The sequence below is a fragment of the Lynx rufus genome, unplaced genomic scaffold (genome assembly GCF_022079265.1).
Source record: "Lynx rufus isolate CCGP_SWC_20201006 ecotype Redwood Valley unplaced genomic scaffold, mLynRuf1.p SCAF_3, whole genome shotgun sequence".
NCBI lineage: Eukaryota > Metazoa > Chordata > Mammalia > Carnivora > Felidae > Lynx > Lynx rufus.
In genome coordinates this window covers 111,599,050-111,625,159 of record NW_025814845.1, presented here as the reverse complement: position 1 = coordinate 111,625,159, position 26,110 = coordinate 111,599,050, and the positions used below count along the sequence as shown (strand labels likewise).

The following is a 26,110-nucleotide window of genomic DNA, read 5'->3' as shown; positions in this document are numbered from 1 at the left end:
AACATATTAACACATGTAGCTGAGTTTAATTCATATTATTCATTTAGTATCTTGATAGTCATCTAAGTAAATATGTGTTTTACCAATTTTTTTACCAATTTTAATATCTGTAATATTCCATAATATAAATATGCCACATTCTTCACATATCGAATGCTTCACTATTGATAATTATGTTGGTTGCTTCTAGGTTTGTTTTGTTTTCTTTTCCACTACAGAAAATGCTTCATTAAACATGATGGTTATGCTTTGTATTGTTTTTATTTGTAGTATTTTCCCAGAATATTGTACAATCGATGTCCCAAAATGCACTATATTTTGTATCTCGAACATACACACACACACACATATGTATCTCGAACATATGTATCTCGAACATACACACACACACACACTCACACACACACACACACACATCAGCATTTCAGACATGAGTTCCTATTTGCCAGCTTAGTAGGAAAAAAGAAAAGTAGATGATATGTAATTAGGATTTAACTTAGAATTTCTACACAACTGATAAAGCTGAGCAAAATTTCACATGATTATTAGCCATGCAGGCTTTCTCTAATAGGATTTAGTTGTTCATGCCCTCAGTCATTTAACTTTAGGATTACTTGTCTTCTTCTTGCAGATTTTAGGAAGCCTCTGTACGTGAGCATTATTGCCCCTTTTAACATTTGCAAACACTTTCTCCACATTCTTCTCCACATCGCATCTCTTGGGGCTTCTTCACACACAGGCCTGGCACATAGACTGGCATGACTGGAACACAGTCCGTGTCATGAGTACAACCGCTGAAAATCCATTAAAGCGACAAAGATCAGTTTTTCCAATTAAGTGATGACATTGCTTGTATTATCCAATATAGTCATTAAAAAGCAAGCACGGATTTTGGATTTTATTTTAAAGAGTTGAGGGGCAATTTAAATTTTTAATGCTTATTTATTTTTGAGAGAGAGACAGAGAAAGTAGGGGAGGGGCAGAGAGAGAGGGAGAGACAGAATCCCAAGCAGGATCCATGCTGTCAGCGGGGCTCAATCTCATGAACCGTGAGATCATGACCTGAGTTCAAATCAAGAGTTGGATACTAAGTCGATTGAGCCAACCAGGCACCCCAAGTTTTATTTTTAAATTGAAAAATATTGCCCCATAAAATATGCTTTTAAAATTAATTTAACTGCCAATATTTTTAAGAATATTTCCCTTAAAATCTACAATTCTATTTGGCTTAAAAATAGCTCTAGTAGCACTGGGCTTGCATTCATATCCAACAATAAATGGAAGGAACTTCCCAACCCTCTGGGTGAAGCATGCACTCTGAGTTTTGGCACAATTTCTCCCTTTTTTATTGCATCCTCACTTCAGACCGAATCTTATGTTTTCTATATCTAAGCCTGCTTGACTCATCAACTCATGGCACTGAAAGATTTGAGTATTCCCTTCTGGGCCTGTAGAATAAAATCAGGAAATAAAAATGAAACTTAGAAAAATTAATTTAATCCAAGGAAGAAGAATGTTTCAAAAATGGGGAATAATTAATTCTGTTAATGTTATTTTTCTTGAGGTTAAAAAAAAATTCTCGCTTAGCCAAATAAGACTTTAAAGGCTCTGCATACAGGGTTAATAAGGCACGAACAAGATTTCCAGTAGAGACCATGATGAAGCAAATAAGAGAAAGATTAAAGAGAAGAAACATTTATATAATTGGTGACAAATAAAATAATAAAGTGTCATTATATGGGACAGAAGTAACCCAGAGTGAGAAACATAATGCTTACAGCAGCTTTCTTGCTTTGAATGCTGATGATTTTTTTAAAGATTTTTCTTTATTTTCTTAATTTCTATGTCATGGATTTATATGACTATATAATCATTAAGTATATTATTTCTAAAAAGTAATCTGTTGTATATAAGATATCTCATAAAGAGATTTTTCCAAGATTCTCCAATTTCAAAACAAGTTAAAGTGTCCATGGTACGCTGATTTTATCTACAAAAAAAGAAAGCTTCAAAATCCCTAGACATCTACCCAGCTGTTTCTAGCTTCTGTTATATTTACACTGATTTATCTAGCATGGCATATAATTAGTTGTTTGGGTTATTGAATAAAGCCTGACTGTACTTGATTATGATTCAGAACACATTATTTATATTGTCATTATGAAGGCAGTTTTGAGCCAAGGTGCATTTTAACTTCTTTTTTTTTTTTTTTTTTTTTTTTTACTGAGGAAAACATGGAGAAAAAATGGTACACAGCCTTCCCTAAAACACTATAAATTGTTTGCTGTATGTGCTTAATGAAAACATTATGTGTTTTTAATTAAAAATAAATGTGCTTAGAGAGTTCTAAAATACCCATATCCATGTAACAGTATTTGCCTACAGAAGTTTTTCACAGCCTTTAAGACTAGCTCAAAGTCCATGTTTACATAAATTTTCCTCTTCAATTTTATTAAAAGGAATTAATCCATTTATATTTGTAATGCCTATGGTATGTTTTACAATTCCATGTATTTGTAATAATGGGCACAGTAATATTTGTAGAAGAGCAAAAGGGAGAAGCAGGAAGAATAACTGACATGGATTCATTCTCCTTTAGGACCAGACTTTTTTATATATATCAGCACTTTATCATATTTCGCACCAAATATAAGATGATATGCTTGTTCATTGTTCTCTACGTCACTGTTCTATACTGTTTGCCAAGACTTCAATTGTTGCGTTTTTTTTTTTTATTTTGTCTTCCAACTTCTAAAAAAGTATGTCCAACTTCAAAGTAACTGAAATGAGTTAAGAACAGCGGTGGTTCATATGCATATGAGCATGACTGATACACACGTGTTTAAGGCAAACCTTCAGCTACAGTTAGCCAAGAAATCTGCTTTCAGTAGAATATTTTATAAAAGTTATAAATATGACCCCAAATTTGCCTTCTAATTTTCCTTCAAGGGTGTCACTAAGAAGTCACAGTATAGCTTAGGAGTCATAAAAGTCTTTAATTTATATATCAAAGCCTGCTTTCATTTGGGCCGGAGATCTACCTAGCACGCATGATAAGCGTTCCCCAATTGCTCATGCAACTACACAGAGACAAGAGTACTGAGATTAATTGCTTTAATGCTAAACCTAACTCAGCTATTCTAGAGGTCAGATGAAGACTGGCAAAAGTATGTGAAGACTCTCTGGAAGCCCTTAATTACAGCAAACTAGTGTGAGCCATTAGTTAAGATTTGCCTGTAACTTCTTTTTCAAACACCTGGGCTGTTAGAATTTTGGTGGATTCCTCTATTCCTGCGTACTTTGGAATGAGACCAGCTCCCATCTTTTTATTGGGCAATCTGATTCGGGATTTTTAGCCACAGCCATTATTCTTGCTATATGAGGGAGATAATACTGGCTTCCTAGTTGAAGTAAAATGTATTTCATAAATTAAATTTTAAAATAAGAGAAGTTTGTTACCGGAGCGTGATGAGTGTAAATGTAGGATATTCCTCCTCTCTCAAATTCTGCCATTATAACTGTCTGCTATTCTTCACTAATATTGATTTGCATCAAAGGCGTCCCTGTAGTGAACAGCCTAAGAGCTAAGACCTTGCCTGCATAGGCTCCCTTTTTCGCACACCTGAATCTGTCCCGAATGAAATGTGTTTTACAAGAATCATGTCAAGATTTTAGTTTGCGGGCTAATACTCAGCCCACGTACTTGTACAGATTAGGATGCATCTAAAACTAATTATGTCAAATTCCCATCTGTGATACAAAATGTCTACTGCCAAAGTGTAGTGTCACTTTGCCCGTCTGGGATTAGGCAAAACTCTTTAATAATTCAGAAGCAGGGGCACTATTATAGGTAGAATCACCTCTGTGATTAAATACTTAAAAACACAATGACAGGAGGTTGTAAAATTGGATACAAAAAGCAAGGAAAATGTGGGCGCGCCTTCCATTTGGTCACAATTATTTACAAACATGAAGAAAAATTGGGATTCTTAGAAGGTGCAGAGTCCCCAGATTCATTATTCTACACTACAGACAACAGGTCCCCCTGCTTTAACTTTATGTCAATCTTCATATAAACTGGTTTCGCTGAAGAGCAGTGTACGTGTGTTCTACTTCATTTGCTAATAGGCCAAACAGCCGTATCAAGTGGACACGGAAGCAAGTGTTGGCTAGTTTGGAAATATGTGGTGATTTAAACAAAAACAAAGACAACAAAACGAGTTTTCCTTGACATATTTCATGCAAGTAAGGAACTGGTCCTCGAGACCCGAAGTTTCTTTTTGTTTTTCAGAGCCAAGTTTCTATATAACCTCTTGTCCACAGAAAATAGCAAGGAAAAGCATTTGCTGTCAAGATGGATTGACAATTTATAATAATTAACATCATGAACAATAGACTGCTCTGCTTACTTCCACTCACTAAGCAAAGTATTCAAAGTCATCGAAACTGTTTGAGAGATAATAAGGACTAAAGAACTTGCAGGTGTTACACACAGAGGCAATGAGCAATGCAGCCATTACACCACTCTAATTCCAACCAAAACAATCTCCCAGACAGTTGCAGAGGAACTTAATGGTGACTCACTATAAGGAGGAAGGTTCTTAAGTGTAGCCTTGAGCCATAAACCTTTGGAAGGAAGATTAGTAGGCAATTTTTGGCCTCATAGTTATAACCTTTATGGGTGATTCTACCTGAAATTTGGCTTCTGTCTAGCTATATGTCGGATCCCTTCAAACACCTGTGTGCCTGCGATTTGCTGCGAGGGTACCATTGCCATTTTCAGGAGAAGAATTATGCCAGCTGCTTTGGAATTGGTAAGGGATCTATTTGAGACAGAAAGACGCCTAGGAAATGACTGAGAGTGAGAAAGCATACAATCTAGTTTAGGAGTCATGCTTTTCATGTCACATAGATGGGATTTTCTTTCCCAGGGTTGTCTTTTTGAATTCCTCCTTGAAATAGCAGCAATACTGAACTCTGATGAAACAACACCTGTTTCAATCCCCGGGCAGGCTTTTGGACAGTAATCCTTTTGGATACTGATTCATTCAAGTCTGCTAAATAATTAGTGAGTCAACTTTCCTAGTTGATTTCCATTCCTATGGGTAATACTACTCTTCTCTGATCTAAATGCTTTTATAAGATAATTCCAGAACATAGCTTATAATAAATGAGATCTAAATTTAAAAATATAATTTTCCTTTAAAAAACTTAAAGTAATATTTAATTTTGAACTTTCTTTTTAACTAAGAATAAAAACTCGCTAACTTTGTATACTGCAAAGTGTCACTTTTTACATGGAAAAAGTCAGAATATAATCTAGGACTCTACTCAATCTAGCAAATACATTCTTATGACAGTGGTTACCTTATTTACATATATTTTATTATTTTAATATAATCACTTAATAATTTGAAAATGACATCTCTTTGTTGATTTCCTGTGAACAGTTTAGTCCCTCAACAACACCCTTCACCTAACTATTACCATCAAGAAACATGTTCCATGACCTAAATTCAGTTACATAATTTTAAAATTAAAGCAATTAGAGAATTTGCATATACTAATGTATGAATATTAATATACACATGTGATCTATAAATGCTTCTATGTTTTTGTCATGTAAATTGAGGCTTTTTAACTATTTGACTTATATACATTTTCAATATATTAGAGATTTACAAATAATTTAAAACCTTTAAGTCTTGTGTCTTATATATACAGAATATTTAAAAGAAAAAACTCAGTTACCGTTTTTAGTGTAAATTATAGGCCACAGGCCAATCGTAAGAACAAGGGGATAATAATAATTTTAAATGAGATGTAACTAAAATATTACATATTTCAACTTTGCTGAGAAATCACACAATCAGATATTCGTTGACTCTCTAATCCTCTTGATTCACTGCAATGTCCTCCTGTATTTCTACTGAAATTCTTCATGCAGAAATCTTCAGTGATGTCATTTTTAAAAATCTACCTGATGACATGCAACACAGAAGTGTAAAAACCACATTGAACTATTTTTAATCCACATTGAGGAACATTAGGCAGGTGGAATCCCTGTGCCATAGAAGTATGTGATGATACAAAATGCACTTCAATCTCTGGAATGAAGCTTTTTGAATAGTTTGTTTTGATTTGTCCAATTTATATTATAATTAAAAACATTATACTAAACTTTTAAATGCTAGTGTAAGTCCAGAATAGAGACACAGAGAGGGATAGAGACAGAGAAAATAAAACCAAGTTACAGGCCCACAGGGGAAAAAATTTTGTAACACAATCTAGATTTTAGACAATGACTACTTTTAACCAGTGGGTTTCACTATGAATTTTATTTTACTTGCTACTTTTTCTTGTCCATTTTAAGTTTTATACAAGCAAACATAATACAAGCAACAATGAGATTAAAATAAAATTGATGTATATGATATGAAAGAGAAGAGGCTAATGCCTTAGCTAATTTCAAACTAAAGAAAACCAATTGTGTGCAACTTTTAAATTTAATATTCTAATCTATGTTGCCTTAATGTTTTTAGTATTTCATATTTTACACTGTTAAAATGCTGATTATTCAATAGAAATGAATAACCATCACTATGTGGAAAGAAATCAGATTTCAATGTAAATTAAACATTTTAAATAATTTACCTGAAATTATGACTATCAGGTATTGAACATTATTTTTTTTCACATATGTTCTCAAAATTATGTAATATTACATTGCAATAAATTAAATCTTATTAAATTATTTTAACATAATATTTGAATTTTGAATATTGCTATCATATTCTTACTATTATTATTTCTTAAAATGCATATTTATTTTTAAAGGGAAAGAAATATGTACATATACAAAATTAGCAATAGAGTTTTCCTGACTGTTCAAATCACACTCAATGAGTTTTTCTCTCTCAGGCGTGACCCCTGTGAAAATGATACTGGCATAACAAACTAAAATACCATTCCGAAATGTATTTGAAATAAAATATAATTTTTATTAGCAACTGTAGACGTTGGCTGTTGTTTATTTTAAACTAGGCTGTTCTGAGAATGACCTGGTGAGGTATCTGGAGAACTATTAGTAATTTCTTTGAGCACATTAAACAGTCACGTGATATGTAAGTTAACAACACGGTCATGTCCTGGATGCCGAGGCAATGTTTATGGAATTCACATCTTACATTTTTTAACTCTACTCACATACAGTAACTTGGCATTATTTTTATTCAGAATTCTCTTAACTCGTCTTTACTAGGGTAAAAGAAACTATGTTATCTTCATTTAATGTAGAATACTAATTAAGATAAACATCTTTATCTTAAAAAGATAAACATCTCTTTTGTGGGTTTAATTCCATCTAATCTCCGTGGTGCTTAACAATTTGTGAAGTATGTGCATCTTTTGCACCAAAAAACATAAATATGTGGTATTTAATATAATAGAAATGTTTAATGAAAAATAATTTTTTAAAAAGCTTCTGGTACATAACACAATGGAAAAAATGAATACATTTAATAAATACCATTGCAATATGTTTTGATTTGTAAGGATCTATTTTATACTAAGCCCCAACAAGAGTAATGCCACTTAACTTTTGATCAAAAGTGTCTATCCTTATTTTTCATGCATTTTAAGTGAATACATTCTTTAGTGTTTTGAGACCTACAGCCACTTGGAGTGTATTCTCAGAGGGTTCAAAATATAACATTAGACTTCTGTTTCACTTTGATATTTTCTTTTATGGCAGCTATAACAAATAACCTAAGGCGGTTCTGTTCTGTGATAAGGGAATATTAATTCCCAGGAACAGATGTGAATTTCTCAGTTTTCTTGCCAGGTACAATTTGGAAAATACAGTTGCTATTTTTTTTTTTTTTTTTCACAATTTCACTTTTGCTTTTCTGACTCAGCACCGGTTACATAGCTCAAAACGGGATATACCTTTGGTAAACTATTTGAATAGAACTGTTAGAGGGCACTTTAAAATACTTTTCTGGTTCTTATTTTCTGTTGTGTTTAATTTCCAAGCACCTTTTTGGTTGACAATATAATATGTTAGAGACATCTAAGTAAACATTTGCAAGTTATGGCCAACTACAAATTTTTAAGGCAACTACAAACTTTAGAGTAAACAGTCCACACAAAACTGCTCTCTTCTCTCCTTTTTTTAATGTTTATTTATTTTTGAGAGATAGAGAGAGAGAGAGAGATTGCAAGTGGAGGAGGGGCAGAGAGAGAGAAAAAGACACAGAATCGGAAGTAGGCTCCAGGCTCTGAGCTGTCAGCACAGAACCGGATGTGGGGCTGGAACGCATGAACCATGAGAGAATGACCTGAGCCTAAGTCGGACACCCAACCAACTGAGCCACCCAGGAGACCCAAACTGCCCTCTTTTCAGACTGCAACTGCATGTTGGAGGAATGGGGTTTACATAACAGCTACCTTTGTGTTTGACAATTCACTAGAAAATCTCACAGAATTCATTTAAGGTGATTATATTTGTGACTACAGCTTATTATGAGGAAAGAACACTGCTTGAAATCAGTCAAAGGAGGAAGTACATAGGGCACAGTCCAGGACAAGGTTCCAAACATGGAGTTTCCAATATTCTCAACTCAGGTGTTACAGACAAGTTACTTTTCCAGCATTAATATGTAACAGTAGACATTGACTATTGGTAACCAAGGAAGCTCCTGAGTCTTTGGTGTCTAGAGTTTTTACCGGGACTCAGTCACATACTACCCTTGTGGCTGAACTTTATTCTCTGGCCCCTGCTGAGGTCAGGTTAAAACTATTATTCTTCAGTGTATTCTGCAGGCAGAACTGATACCATGTGGTCCAGTGCCCCCATCATGAAACATGTTGTTAAACTGTTGTCGGCCAAAGTCCCCAGGCAAACAAAGTCACTCCCATCAGCAAGGATATTCCAATTGCCTAAGGACCATCTTGAGAACAAAGGCCTAGTCTATCTTAGGGTAGAGTTAATTCTTCACTACATAACAAATAACATAACTAGAACTGAAAAAGAAAAAGATATTTAATTCAGCAAATGTATAATGTAATAATTTTTATTATCGTTTCTCCCATATTTGGTCTTTCCAGTAATTCCTATCACTTAACTCACAATTAGAGCAAAACTATGATATAATTCAGGGAAACTGCCTTACATACTATTAAGACCTTTCTCTACGGATTTAGATGGTCCTAGTTTTGCATCTCAGGTCAGTTTTTAAGGGTGTGATATTTAAAATTCCAGAACAGAAAGTGTTTTCCACTCTTTATTTCCAGAATCAGCTCCTAAATTAAAGAGAAATTCTCATTAGTGCATCCTTCAAATCTCACTTCATGGGGATACTTTCCTAGTGGTTTTGTTCAAAAAGAAAACACAGGGAAGAGAAGCGCACATACCTCCAATTCCCTTCCCTTTCTTGCTTCTCTATTTCCCCTTTCTCTGAATAGAAAATCCTTCTTCTACATGAACTAGTCAACTAGTGAATGAGACTTGTAGATCCTTATCATCCACACAATGCTCACAATCAATAAATGAACGGCAGGCAAGTTTGGGTATATGAGATGAGGGTACATAATCACAAACAACAAAGAACTCCTAAAAAAACAAGAAAAAGACAATGATCCTACAGAAATTGGAAAGATTATTAACATGAAATGTACACAAGAAGACATACAAAAACGATGAAGCACAAAAAGATGCTCAGCTCCAATAAAAAGTGGAGAAAAACAAATTATAATGAGAAAAAACTGTAATTTTTGCAAAGTGTATTTCTAAGAACACATATTATTGAATACAATTATTAGTCTGAGATCAAGAACCGTGTTTACATTGTCTTCTGATGTATCCCAAGGATTAACATGTTAGTTTGCATATAATAAACACTCATTGAATATTCATTAATGCATGAATAGATTTCAAAGTATAAATCTGAAGTGAATACATTTTGTTTCTGATTAAGACAAATTCCTAAGCTGTGATCATGTACCGAACCAGCTATAATGTTGACATTTTTATGAAATTTGAAGAGCTTACCCTGGACATATTGCTAGCTGTATGTCCAGCCCAGCCCTACATGGAAGAAGTAGATTGTAGTAAGTGCCCAGATAATATCAATGCAATTAAGCCACCAGAGCACAAAGCTACTTGCAAAACCTAATTATAGTAACTAAATCCTTGCATGTATACAGTTATACATTTATATACATATATATCAAGTATCTACTTGTGATCCTCATCATAACATGGTAAAATTCATGGTATAGTTTGGTTCTGCAAACACAGTGAAACAATGAAAAAAATCAACTCAGAAGCATTGAGTAATATAGTCAAGGCTAGACAAACTTAGTTACTAACAAAGGAACTAGAAGAATAACTGTCTTCTGACTTTCATCCCATTACTCTGCTTCCCCAGCGTAAGAAATCTTTCTTTTTTTTTTTTTTTAATTTTTTTAATGTTTATTTATTTTTGAGACAAGGAGAGACAGAGCATGAGCAGGGGAGGGGCAGAGAGACAGGGAGACAGAATCCAAAGCAAGCTCCAGGCTCTGAGCTGTCAGCCCAGAGCCAGATGCAGGCCTCGAACTCACGAGCTGCAAGATCATGACCTGAGCCAAAGTCGGACGCTTAACCAACTGAGCCACCCAGGCACCCCAGAAATCTTTCTAATTAATTCTAGAAAACCCAAAAGTTATAATCACACATACAAAGTGGCATTGAAAATAATAAAATAGTAATAAAATAAAATGTATAATTAAAGAAGAGATAAAACTAATTTTACATCTATCTTCTATCTATGTATCTATCTATCTTTATAAATATTTTTCAACTAGTGCTTTCCAAAAACTAATTTCACACCTAATGCATAAGATATAAAAGGGGAAAAACAACCATGATAATGGTTTTCCCCTTTCTCTTACTAGGTTATTGCTTTATAGCTCAGTTCTTTTTTTAGCACTTTTTCAGTTATCAGCCCATTGGTACTAAAGGCCCATTGCTTCCTGAGATTACCATGTTCCTCTATTTTTTTTTAATAGACTTTGCTCTTTAGAGCAGTTTTAGGTTCACAGCAAAATTAAGCAGAAGGTACAGGGATTTCTCATATACTCTTGGCCCCACACATACTCAGCCTTTCCACCTATGAACATTCTGTCCTAGAGTGATGTTATCTGTTGCAACCAATGAACCTATGTTGACACATCATTATCACCCAAAGTTCACTGGTTACATTAAAGCCTGTTTTTGATCTTGTAGATTCTACAGGCTTGAGTAGATGTATAATCACATATGTCCACCATTACAGTATCCTACAGAGTTGTTTCGCTGCCCTAAAAATCCTCTGTGCCCTGCCTTTTCACTTCTCCCTTCCCACACCTCTGGAAACCAGTGTTATTTTTACTGCCTTTCATAAACTGTCACACATAATTGGAATTGTACTTTATGTAGCCTTTTAAGATTGGCTTCTTTCATTTAGTAACATGCATTTAGGTTTCCTCAATGTCTTTTCATGGCTTGATAGTTCATTTCTTTATAGCGCTGAATAATATTCCAACCATGGTCTTTTGGATAATTATTCTTTCAATCTCAGGAGGGCTTTCTAGTCTTTATGCTTTCACTGTATATTAATTTTAATCAAAAGAAAATAACTAGTAAGGAATAGTTGTTCTATCTCTGTTTCATAACAGAATGAACTTAAAATTTGAAAGTTAATGATTTATCAAAGCTTTAGTCAAATAGCTCAACCAACTTAGTATATACCTGATATTCCTGTGGTCTTGAGAATGTTTTATTCTGCTAAGTTCTACTCAATTTTAATTCCAGATTTCCATAAAACTAAAGTTCTAACAAGTATGAAGGTCATCTTTTGTTCTCCCATTGCCATATAACTCAATAAAATCAAATAGCCTTGATTTATAAGGAAGCAAATGTGTGTGTTCATTTCTGTGTGCGTTACTTATCTATTACAAACTGGCCAAATACTTTATCGACATCAGCAATATTATTTTTATTATTAATACTATTTCTATAACTTTCATAATTGTCATCATTATTTTATTATTTTTCTTCCAAAGTCTATCAAACACACAAGCTAATACATCATTTTCACTTTAAAAATTAGAATCATAAAACACAATCTATTTCTGCACATAATATTTTAGAGGGGTATAACTTGTTCAGTTTTTAAATTTTAACAACCACATGAATTCTTTTTTTAGATTTTTGACTCATAATGATACAGTATGATAAATAGTTTTTGCTCATTTTCTGAAGAACAAGCAATATCTTTCTGGATACAATTTCATTGAGAACTCATGATTTCATAATACTTTTTATTAAGAGAAGTTAGGAATTCTTAAAAACTGAGCATTTTTTTTTCTGACCCCTACATTTAATTTCATTGGCAGGTATTATAAAACAAATACATTACATCAATACAAATATTTGAATTGTGCTGCTTGACCAGGCTAAGTCAATACAATATATTATGGTGGAATATTTCCATGTCATAGAGTCACCAGAGAAAATGAAATAATTATTAAGAAAATATCTTAATATTATCAAACCACCTCGTTCAAAAGAAATATATTTGAGTTTTAACTTTCAAAAATAAAGTTAGCTCCTGCTATCTAAATTCTCTGTTGAACACAGGCACGAAGGCTTCAAAAGGCAAAAATGTGACATGTTCATGGGGAAATATAAGATGATTCTGTCTTTCCCTCAAAGTTAGGTAGAAACTATTGAATAGATTTATCTCTATAATGTAGTTATGTTGACAACATCACATATTGCATTATGTTTTACCAACACTGTTTTTCACAATTCAAGATGTTCAGGGTCAATTCAGCATCTATTGATTTTACATATTTTGAACAACTCTTTCTCTCTCTTAATATCCTCTTCTCTCTCCTCCTTTTCTCCCTCCTTTCCTCCCTTTCTCTGTCTTTGTCTCTGCCTCTGTCTTTGTCTCTGTCTCTCTCCCTACGACTGCACTGCATCTTTCTATGCAGCTGCACATATGTATCAAGTAATATTGATTTTACATGCTCAACATAACTACTATACACCTACAACCTAATGAAAATTTGTTGACGGATACAAAATCATTTTATTAAGACATTATGAGGCCATAATGTACAAGCATACAAAGAAATACAAACAAAGGTCTATGCTGGAATCAGCTAGAAGGTGCAAAAAAGGCGTAACAAGAATCTGAGCTGCTATTGAAATGATCTTTAAAGGAATTTGAGTTCAAAGCGGAATACCAAATCGTTTTGTTTTCAAGTACAATGTTACTCTATCTTACAATTTGACCTTAATGGCTAAACTAATTTCACTTTATAAATGTAAATAATAAATGGAGCAATAAAGAAAGAGCAAAAGTAGGCATCATCTCAAAGAGATATCACTCATTTTTACCTGCATTAGAGCTAAAAGACAAAGTGCCCCAAAATCCCTGGTATCACTTAATACAATAAAGGAGCTATGTATATTGTTAAAATCTGTATCATTGTCTTTCTTTTAAAATATATTCCAAAATTATGTCATAAACTTTTTAAATATCGAAAATAAACATTGTGCATCAAAGTAATAGCAAAATGAAAACAGAGATGCTCTTTGCCAGGATGCCTGAGTGAGGCAGTTATATATTGGCAACAGAGTTCATCTGTAGACAAAAACATCTGGCAACAAGTTTATCATAATAGTCTATTGATGTCAATTATTTGAAATTTATGACTTGAAAACAAAGCAGATTAATCATTTTTCTTACAAAATTTTAATGAGTAATACTTTTGTTGATAGTTTAATAGTTTAGGTGGACCTAAAGTAAAAATATTCCCCGTATAACAATCCAGTCATTTAACACAAAGTTACAATTTAGTTAATCCATGGGAATAGAGAAAAAAGGCTGTCTAAATTCTAGAGTATCATAACTTGATTGGTAGAAACCCGCTGAGGAATTCAATAGATGTATTAAAATGCTGTTACATTTTCTAAATGATCTCCATTAGGTTTTTTATACTAATAAAACATAAAAAGTTAGAGTGAAAACAAAGAGTGCCAATAAGCAAAGGAAAAATTTAAATAGTTACTTATTAATTTTGTTCTGGTGTATTTTGTTCCCAAATTTTTAATTAGAATATAACTGGGGTTTATGAGGATTTTGAAATAGGCCAAGGTGAGAGGAACACAATCCTGAAAGGTATTATAAACACAAAAGCAGTGTTTACATACGGGAACTGCTTTGATGATGGTGAGCAGAGAATTTTGTTCAAAGAAAAAAACGAGTTCCATTCATGTATTCAACCAGTGGGATAATAGCGAAAGTAGTCTAATGATAGATTCATTGAAATATTCAAACATTTTAATTTAAGATTTAGTCCAACTTAATATAATTTAAAATAGTTTCAAAAACACAAACCTTTGTGGGGCGCCTGAGTGGCTTAGTGGGTTAAGCTTCCGACTTTGGCCCAGGTCATGATCTCATTGCTGGTGAATTCAAGCCCCAAGTCAGGCTCTGACAGCTCAGAGCCTGGAGCCTGCTTCGGAATCTGTGTCTCCCTCTCTCTCTGCCCCTCTCCCGCTCACGCTCTGTCTCTCTCTCTCTCTCTCAAAAATAAATATAAATATTATTTTTTTAAATACACACCTTTGCTCTTGTATTTATTCCAACTGTGGGGCATTTAAAAATACTCATTTGTGTGGCGCCTGGGTGGCTCAGTTGGTTAAGTATCCGAACTCGGCTCAGGACATGATCTTTCTGTTTGTGGGTTCCGGCCCCACGTAGATCTCTGTGCTGACAGCTCAGAGCCTGCAGCCTGTCTTGGATTCTGTGTCTCCCTCTCACTCTCTACCCCTTCCCTACTCATGCACATGAGCCTGGGCGCGCTCTCTGTTTCTCTCAAAAATAAATAAACATTAAAATATATACTTTTTTTTCTAACTTAAAATCATTCAATTATGAATGCAAAAGTGTTACCTGGTTATGAAGTAGAAATTACCTTAATTTATTAGTTTATCTCATTTAGAAAATCTATATAAATCATCGGACGCTTGGGCAGCTCAGTTGGTTAAACTCCCTGCCTTCAGCTCAGGTCATGATCTCCCGCTTCCTGGGTTCGAGCCCCGCCTCAAGGTTTGTGCTGACAGCTCAGAGCCTGGACCCTGCTTCCGATTCTGTGTCTCCCTCTCTCTCTGCCTCTCCCCCGCTCATGCTCTGTCTCTCTCTGTCTCAAAAATAAAGATAAACATTAAAAAAAAAATTAAGTGGATGTGTCTATCTTCAATAACATGTTTGTATATATGTATGTATATTAGTATTCATATATATATTGTATATATTATATATATTATACATATGTATATGCATGTATATGTTTGTTAGTTTCTTCTAGACTTCATAAAAAAAAAGAACCCCATGTTTTCTCCCTCGGGTATTACTCATCAATGAAAAACTTTAATGGTCTTGTTTGGTTTGGTCCTTTGTGAGCACCTGGTGGATGTGGGGAAGCCTCTAAGACAGGTACAAACCTGGGTTAAACGAATAGTGCTATTGGTCACTTAAAGTTTCTAGTAGCTTCATATGCAAAGCAATAATCATAAAGCTATTAGACCCATATATGGTTATAATGAAGAATTGTGTTTTAAAACTAAATTTATTTTAAAAAGAAACAAACAAAAACTGACATCATATCCAGTCCTAAAAGCAAATTTATGCAAATCAAAACATGAAACGTAAGGCTTTTCATGAAAATGCTACCAATACTAAGTGATCTCTTATTAATCTTTCTAATAGGACATAGCAGACACAAAGAAAAAACATGCATAAAAACTTGTATAAATTTATATTCTTTCAGGAATATACCATTTATAATTACATCAACAACCTTATTATTGAGATAAAATTAAGGGCCTTAGTTTTTCAATGACATATATCTTAGATGTGAAAAATTCATGTAGTTCAATTTTTGTTTTTTTTTTATGATAAGAGCAAAAAATATATTTTTTGCCTCTAGTGAGCAATTTCTCTATATCTAGGACACAGCATACAAAAACCATCATTGTTGCTGGGTGGTAGGTCATAAAAACCCATTTTTGGGGTGCCTGGGTGGCTCAGTTGGTTGAGCACCCGACTTCAGCTCAGGTCATGATCTCACAGTTAGTTCGTGAGTTCAAGCCCCGCATCGGGCTTTGTGCTGACAGCTCAGAGCCTGGAGCCTGTTTCCGATTCTGTGTCTCCCTCTCTCTCTGCCCCTCCCCTGCTCATGCTCTGTCTCTCTCTCTGTCTCAAAAATAAATAAAACATTAAAAAAATTAAAAAAAAATTTAAATTATGTGTGACATATGTGTCTAAGGTTTTATTAAACAGGAAAAAAATCCATACTTCCAAGGGGAAAATATACCGATAAAGTTTTTGCTTTTGTGTTTTAAATAGATTTTAACTATTTGAACTTTTTCCCATTGTTAGAGTCTTACACTGGAATATGGTTAATATGATCTGTACATGGAAATGGGTAGAGCAAGACAGCTTTGTTCCCTCTATCTACTCTTATTATTTTAGAATGAATAGTGTATATATCCAGGTAAATTATCCTTAGTATTCATCTTTGTCACTTTCTCTTTTTCTTTCAGACAGTCGTTATCTATTTCTATCACTCTCTATGCAATGTGAGTCTCAGATTGGGTATTCACTACAACTGTTGATTTCCAGTACCTGATCTGAAAACCAAACATGAGAGAATTCAAAAGGAGAGAGATTCTAAATATCCATTCAGAGAATATCTCCCATGCTTAAGATTTTACTCTAAATGGTGTTACCATTTCAATACAAAATCAGTCTGCAGGATTGTACAGTGAGCATGACATGTAACTGTCAGCCCCGACACAACCTGTTTCAAAATCTCAATAAAGGATTCAAAGAAAAATATGAAATTTCCTTATGGTGTCTTTGAAAAGGACTAGTAAATGATCCCCAGTATCTGGGAGATATTTTCTCTAACTGTAATATCTATTGAAAAGAGTTGAACTGAAATATAAGTAATTTAAAACATCTCTTGCTATGCCATGCTATGCCAATGAAAACCAAGGTGAGTTATCCCAAAAAAGAATTAGATGAAAGGATCATCTCTTTTTCCTTAGTCCGTTAAACCCCAGCCTCGGATTCTGCCACTTGAATAGAAAAGACAATGAACTCTTGTGCTCCTTGGGCAGCACCTGTACTTGAATTGGAACAATACAGAGATTAGCGTGGTCCCTGCACAAAGATGACAGCAGGATGATGAACTCTTAAATGTAAACTCTGGAAAACATTTGGCTGTAGGACTTTTAAGGTGTAACAATTAAACTCCTAGGTAAACCAATGGGATTTGATGAGGAGACATTAAAGGTTACACTACAAAGTGAGGTATAGTGTGATTTTCAAAAGTTAAAAATGTTTAAGCAAGCCAGGATGATTTAAGGCAGACACATTTTCTATATCCTATATATGAAGTACCTTTTTATGAGACAGGTGGAGGAGTTGGGATTAAGTTTTGTCTCACATTGGCAAATCTACATAAACTAGATATTTGCCAGATGTTGGGAAAGGAAAGCTATACATATCAGACCGCTTTTATGTGAACATCTGAAAACATTATCCCACCAGCACAAATGTGGATAATAAAATGGGTCCATGACAACATAGGTATCCTATATGATGACGCACAATATCTCAAGGTTAAAAGCAACTTGTTCTATGATAAAGGAGAAAATAATCATTCAGACATAAATACTATTGGGAAAGCAGGAAAAAAAAAAAAGGATACAGGAAATTTTCCTGAGGAGTTAGAAGAAAAAATAGGTCTATGAAATAGGATTATATATTACAGAAAATTAAATATGTTTTACAATTGTGTAGCATCTTTCTGTAAAAAGAAAAAAAAGGATAGAAGAAGATATAAATAGGAAAATTGAGATTAAAAGCACAAGCTGAAATCCAAAAAGAGAATGATATTTAAGTGAATTAAGTATTTGCTACTGGCCACATTTGAAGTGACCAAATAGTATTTATGCAATGGAACAAAGAGTAGGATAAATATAACTGCAAAGTCTTCCCCCCAAAAAGATAGTAACAGGAATGAAAGCTACCTTGGAAACGAAAAGAACAAAATTCTGACAGTGGAAAGTGGAATTAATATAATGGTGGAAAACTGAAAACTATCTGCAAGAATTCAGGAAGAAATGACAACAACATAAAATAACAAGAGTAAGGATAATAAGCATTAAGGTAACATTTGGTGATGACACAAAAGCAAAAGACATTCTGAATAAAAATATGAAATATTGAAATAGAAATAAATATCAGATATTTTCAGGGCTTAAAAATACATGCTATATGCAGAATAAAAATTCTTAACACAGGAGAAAATCAATAAAATTCTACACATCCTTAAACACATTATATCATATTTTAGAAGAGAAAAAAGAGACCCTTGTAAGTAGGATTTTTTGTACCATATTCTTTTTTTTTTTTCTTACTTGGTAATCTCTGCTGTAAAGAACACTGTTAATATTTTTATACAACATTCTTATTAAATTGTTTTATTATCTGGTCATTCATAGATTATGTTGAAGTTTCTATATAAATAACTACATTATCAAAACAATTACATTATATAGAAGTAAGCACAATTTTTTAATGTTCTTTCAATTTCATATGGAATCTAATATCTGGCTTCTGCCTTACTTAGTGATGAAGACATCCAGTACAAAATCGAATAGTCGGAATAACAATTCACATACTTACATTGTTCCTAATATCAGTAGGGATGCTAGTGAATTTCAATATTAAGTATAATATCTTTTAAAAAATTTTTTGTAGATACTAAAGAATAAAGTCAACCAAAGTTGTAGAAGACCTTAATATTGAAAATTACAGACTATTATTAAAGAACAAAAAGTATGTCTAGGAAGAATCAAAATTATAAAGATGTCCTTTTTTGTAGTTAACTTATAAATCCAGTGCCAATCTATGAATACATTAATGAGATATTTTATAGAACTTGAGAAAATGACTCCAAAATTCATATAGAGGACCAAATTAATTGTAAAAATACAATATGTCTAACCAACGAGAGAGAATCACATTAAAAAAGAATATAATTTTGACAAAAGTATAAACTGCTAACCAGTGAGACAGAGATTGGGTTAGATATAGAGAAATAAATACATATAGTTATTTGCTATAGTCACATATGACATGTGATGTAAGAGACATTACATATTAGTAAATTGAGTGTGAAATATCTATCACATACAAATATCCATATATAAACATACATATATAGCACATAAATACATATATACACAATTTAATCCCTACTTCATATCATATAGTATAAAATTCCAGGTGGATTAATATATAAATGAGAAAAATAAAAAAAATTAAATTATTAAATAAAAATATAGAAGAATTACCTCATTGATATTCTCACTATACCTCACTAAATGAAAAGATTAAAAATAATACAGAAACAGAAAAAAGCCTAAAGAAAAATATTCACTTATTCATTCATTCAACAAATATTAAACAATTGCCCTGTTACAGAAATTCTTCCAGATGCTTAGAATGCAGCAGTTAATGCAAAATTTTCTGCATCCATAAAGTTTAATTTTTTGCAGTTAATAATTTAACTGCATTCAGAAGGATGTACACATTTGAAATGAGAAGACACATTTGAAACATATCACCCAAAGAAACATTATACTCAATTTAATTTTTTTAATTAAAAAAATAGAAAACCAACCAAATAAACAACAACAACAACAACAACAACAACAAACAAATATAAGGGATACTATGGTATTCACCATTTGCTTCTTTCCAATTATTCCTCATCTCTCTACCATTTTCCATTTCCCAGGACACTAAATTTTGTATATTTTATCAAGGTGATGCCTTACTTCTAGCTTCACATTTGGGTTTGGTCGATGGGATCCATCGATCAACAGGAGATGGGAAGGTAATGGGAAAAGGAGGACGAGGAAGTTACGTTTCTGACTACCTGCCTTCTTGGACACATTGTGTTAAGTGCATCCCTCTACCAACAGCACATCATCTGTAAGGCAGACATCTCCTATCACTCCTCTTTCCATGCATGTTCTAGAAATCACTTTCTCTATCAGATACGCTAGTATCAACAACTCCCTTGATGTTTTCAGCCCCAGGGCGCTTCAACACTTCTTGTTGATTTGCCTGAACACTGCCCATGTCTGTGTAAAGTGGTCTTTTCTTAAACTCCTCAGTTATCTCATTTGAGTATACATCAGTTTTCTGTTAGAACCCGCCCCCATAATAGTTGACAATAAAAACGAAGAGGAAAGTCAAGGAAAAGCAAATCTTATTTGTCAATATACCCATACAAAATCAAATTAACCTCAGTAGGAATCATCAGAGAAATAGAACACAAAACAACCAAAATTTGGCAGCTCCAACCCATTAGAAAGGCAGTAATTTAAAAATCTGAGAACATCATCAAGTGCTGACAAAGATATGGGAATGCTCGTTGGCAAGGGTTTTCTTGTTTTAATTTGAGAAAGAGAAAAAGAGAGAGAGAGAGAGAGAGAGAGAGAGAGGCAGAGAGGAGAAGCAGAGAGAGAGTGATCAAAAACAATCTCTGTTGCTTGCCTCAGTGTGACTTAAATGTTCCATAAGTTTCCATCTAAAAATGTTTCAACATACATTGGAATAAGTCCAATATTTATAGTAATAAATCAATAAGAAGGATGTTATTCATAAATTCCACTAAAAATCTTAAAACATAATAATATTGGTAGCCAGCTGTTACCTTGGAGAACTTTATACATTAGAGTAACACTTCGAACGTATGTGCTTTACCCCTTCAGTATTATCCTGGCTAACTTTATATATTTTTTTTTAACGTTAATTCATTTTTGAGACACAGAGACACAGTGTGAGTGGAGGAGGGACGGAGAGAGGTAGGCACAGAATCCCAGCTGTTAGCACAGAGCCCAAAACAAAGCTTGAACTCATGAACCGGGGGATCATGATCCGAGCTGAAGTCGGAGGCTCAAACAACTGAGCCACCCAGGGACCCTGGTCCCGACTTTAGATAGTCTTTGCCTTTGTTTTCATTGCAAATATGGAATTAATTTGCCCATCTCCAGAAAACCCTCTGTGAGAATGTTGAATAGAATTGCACTAGATTTGGCTTCTTTATTTTTTATGTTATGTTATGTTATGTTACGTTATGTTATGTTATGTTTTATTATTTTTTGATGTTTATTTATTTGTTTTTTTTCGGAAAGAGAGGTGGAGAGCAAGCAGGGAAGGGGCAGAGAGAGAGGGAGACAGAATCTCAACCAGGCTCCACGCAATCAGCATGGAGCCTGATGCCGAGCTTAAACTCTCAAGCCATGAGATCGTGACCCGAACCAAAACTAAGAGTAGGACACTTAACCAATTGAGCCAACCAGGTGCCCTGGACTCATTATTTAAAAAATTATTTTATGTTCCTTGCTATTAACTTATTAATTAGGTATCACTTTACTATTATATAAGTGTTTACCCTAGACATTTCAACAGACTTCCTTCATTTATTAAAATATTATACAAAATGGTACTTCTTCATTTCCTGGGCAATGCATGGGTTAATTAGAAAACTTAATATTTATTTATTTTTTTCTTAATAAATGTTTTATGTATTCATTTGATATATAATTTAGGGTCTCAAAATATCATTTTTGTTTATCGTCAGTAATCAATTAGATATGCCACCATATTTACCATTGTCTTAATTTTATATTTACTGATCATTTCCTCCTGCATCATAAACCTAAATTCAATAATTCTTTTGCCTGCAGAAGAGTCTTCAATCACTATTGAATAAATTCCTTACTGTTTTACTTTGTCCGGAAATGTCTTCATTATTGACATTTAATTTGACTCGATGTTGATTCTAGATTAGCAGATATTTTCTTAAAGCATTCTCAATAGAATATACCATTTTATGCTAGCTCCCATTTTTATATTGAGAAATTAGCTAGCATTCTTATTTTTATTCCTTTAAATATAAAATACCTATTTTTCTTCTGGCTGCTTTTAATATATCCTATCTTTTGGGGGGGTTTAAAAGGTTAGTATGCTATGACTTGTTATTATATGTGTGTTTGTTCATTTGCTAATAATTTAATGCTGTTAAATTTTATAGTGATCATTTTTTATAGTGATTCTTGAAATAATGACTTAATGTGTTTCATCAATTTAAAAATCTCTTATTTGTTATCTCTTCCAATTTACTTGTGTCTACATTCTCCCTATCCTCATCTTTGGGAAATATAATTGTATGATTAGATGCTAAAAGATATTATACTTTTAAAATATTTTATATTTCTTAGTTTTTCTATATTTCCCATCATTTTGTGTTTGCTAGAAATAAACTACTAAACATATATGTTTTCTTTCTCTCTAGCTGGATTTAATCTACTATTAAATCCACAAATTAAGTTATTAATTTCAGATTGTTTAATTATTATAATTTGTATTAGAATCATTTTAAGTTTACATTTATTTGCCCCCAATTTTTTATCTAGTCACTCAGTTACTGAAATATTTAATTGTATTTATTTAGAAGTCATAATCTAATCATTTTATTAGCTTTACCTCTATCTTCGTATTGTCTCTTTTGTCTGTTTTTTGGAAAGATATTGTCTTCCCTTATGCCTTGTTATTTTTTATTGTGCTCCAGATTTTTTACTATGTCACAGCAATTTTCTGAGGATTTGAAAGTTATTGTTTTTACATATTTGTTGAGTTTTTCTGGCTATTCTTAAGATGGTTAATTTATAGAGGTATTTATAGAGCAAGCCATCTAAAATATATACAAATTACATATTTAAAGAGCTACGTAATTGTTACCTCTTTGAGGGGCTTTAGCTTTCTTAATCTTTAAAGGAATGTAATGAGAATAAAAGTAGAATGTCATGATATAAACAGTTTTCTGTGAGTATTAACTAGTGATTTGCAGTAAACTAGAAGGTGCTAGAAGAGAACATTTGAAAATATTTGAATAAGCATATTTAAATAGACTTCTTTCATCAGAGTTTCTCTAAGATATTAATATGGGAAAAAGTACTATAAGTCTCCAAGAAAATTATAAGTTATCAAATATTACTAACAAATTTACTGATGTAAAAAATTTCTATTAATTGAACATCTTACAAGATAAAATTCCATGCCATAAACTTTGGGTGTTAGCCTAGATGAACTTGAAAGAAGATCCATCTTTTCCATTATGTGAATTGAAACAATTAAATTTAAGATTAAGTAAGGGGTCTTGTTAGCAACTGTCTTTAAGTGTATGAATTGTTTTTCAAAGGAAGATACTGGCCATCTGTTCTCTTGCTCCACTGAGAATAAAACAAAAGCATGTGAAACTTATGTTTGAGAAAGGGAGAGTCAGGTTAGATGTAAGAAACAACTTATTGACATTAAGGTTGTTTAAACACAAAAGTGCATTACCAAGGGAATTTATATAATGTCTTTCTCTGAACATCAGTAAGAATAAGCCAGACAACCATCTGTTTTAGTGGCTCAGTTTGTAGCCCTGCCTGAGAGCACAGCACTGGATTATAAAGCCTCTGGAGATACCTTCCATTTTATAAAGATGTATCCAACATGGAAATGGCAGGAAAAAATATATATCATGTAAAGGGAGTGCTCTGATTAAATGATATATTCTAAGAACCCTGGCATTAAAAAAAAAACATAAAGAAGAGGAACATTTTAATAAAGTTTTAAATGAAAATTTCATGTTAACAAATATAATGCCAAAATACTAAATTTTGTCTTATATTCTAAATGTTATTCATAGCCTAGAGCCTGTTTCAGATTCTGGATTCTGTGTCTCTCTTTCTCTCTGCACCTCCCCTGCTCATGCTCTCTCTCAAAAATATAATAAAAACATAAAAAATTAAAAAAATTTATTAAAGAATAATTGACATGCAATAAAATGCCTGTTTTAAATCTATCAAAGATTTTCAACAATCATACACCCTTTTAACTACCAACCAAAACAAAATAGAGGGATAATTTTTATCATCCCAGGAAGTTCTCGTGCAGACCTATAATCAGTCACCAGCCTACAAGGCAACCACCAATCTGAATTAAATCACTGTATCTTCATTTTGCTTGTTCTAAAAACTTCATACATATATACATAATATATTTATATTATATATTATGTTCTGAATTTTATATATTCATATATATTATTTTTGTCATTCCATGTGCTCAACTTAATTATTTGAAATATATCCATTTATTTGCATCACCAGTTTGTTCCTTCTTACTGCTTATACTTATTGCTTTTTCATCACATACAACAAAGTAGATGATTTTCCGTTGTTTGGCTAAAGCACACTTTGAATATCCATTAACTTATTAATAGGCATTTGTATTATTTCTGATCTTTTTCTATTATTAGTAGATCAACTTTAAATATTACTATTATACAAATATTTTGAGGGTACATAGGTTTTCTTTACTTGAGTAGATATCTATGAGTAGAAGTCTTCAGTTACAGAATAATTATATTTAACTTTATAGGTAAATGCTACAACACTTTACCAAAGTGGTTTTCCATCTCACACTTTCACCTACAATGTAGAACTCGAGTTGCTTTGCATCCTTGACAACGTTTGCTACTTTCAGTCTTTGATTTTAGCTGCCCCATAAGTGAGTGACTGGTATTTCCCCATTAGTTGCTGGCTTTGGACACTTTTTATTTCCTTATTGGACATTCGTAGGCATGCTTTTCTGAAGTGGCTACTCAGTTATTTTTCACATTATTTGTCTTTTTATTATTCATTTGTAGGAGTTTTATATATATCGGCACTAAAGTCTTGTCAGTTACAAGTGATGGGTGTGCTTCTTCCCATTCTGTGCCTTGCCTTTTAACTTCCTTTTCATTTCCAGTGCCTTTTATTGAGAAGTTTAAAACTTTTTTGAGTACAGTTCATCATTTTTTCCTTTTATTAATAATGATTTCATGTCCTAAGATCATCTTTAATTACATACAACATGGATGACTATTACAAAAATTATAATAACATCTGTAAGTATATTTGATTGGTCTGTTTTGTCCTTTAGTCTTAATCCCTGCTTGCATTCCTACATTTTGAAGGAGTGTTATTAAGTGAATATGTACTTCTGATTATCCTGTCTTTATGAGAAGTTTCACTTTCTCATTATTCACATTTTCATAAAAACATTTGTTTTTCTTTTTTTTTTTTTAATTTTTTTTTCAATGTTTATTTATTTTTGGGACAGAGAGAGACAGAGCATGAACGGGGAGGGGCAGAGAGAGAGGGAGACACAGAATCGGAAACAGGCTCCAGGCTCTGAGCCATCAGCCCAGAGCCTGACGCGGGGCTCGAACTCCCGGACCGCGAGATCGTGACCTGGCTGAAGTCGGACGCTTAACCGACTGCGCCACCCAGGCGCCCCAAAACATTTGTTTTTCTATGTGTCTGGGATGCTTTTAACAATGAAGTCTTTTTTTTTTCTTTATGTTAGTAGAGCCTCACTATCTTTCTTGTGCTTACTAATTACAGAATACGTTTTTATTTTCTTTTACTTTCAAGTGTGAATCTTATACACAACTTATAGTTGGATATTGCATCCAGTCTGTCTTCTTCTGCCTTTTAATTGATGGTGCTTAATCTTTTATTTAATGTAATTATTGAAAAAGTTGGGTTTATGTCTAGTTGTTTTCTTTTTCCTTGTATTTTTGTTCTTTTGTTCTTCCTTTACTCCCTTCTTTTGAGTTAACTTAATATTACTCCCATGTTTTCATGGTTTTTTAATATATTGCACACTTTATATATAAGTCACTCCGGTTATATTTCAGAGAAAGTAAGAATGTAAAAAAGATACACATGAGAATTAGGTAAAGGATTGAAGAAAATAGGCCTTTAATGTGAGGTTTCCTAAATGTGGCAATGTGGCTCTAAACTGGATTAGGTTTGCTAGATCCATAGCAGGCAGAGGCTTTAGCTTCTTTATGTATTTATTGTTGCTTTTATTTTTCCTTTTTCGTA

General features: G+C 33.0%; 2 pseudogenes; one reads left to right on the top strand and one right to left on the bottom strand.

The window, feature by feature from the left end:
* Nucleotides 1-670: 670 nt before the first annotated feature.
* Nucleotides 671-26,110, bottom strand: part of LOC124521137 (exportin-4-like) — a 141,804-nt pseudogene continuing 116,364 nt past the window's right edge.
* Nucleotides 17,210-17,308, top strand: LOC124521444 (uncharacterized; annotated as a pseudogene).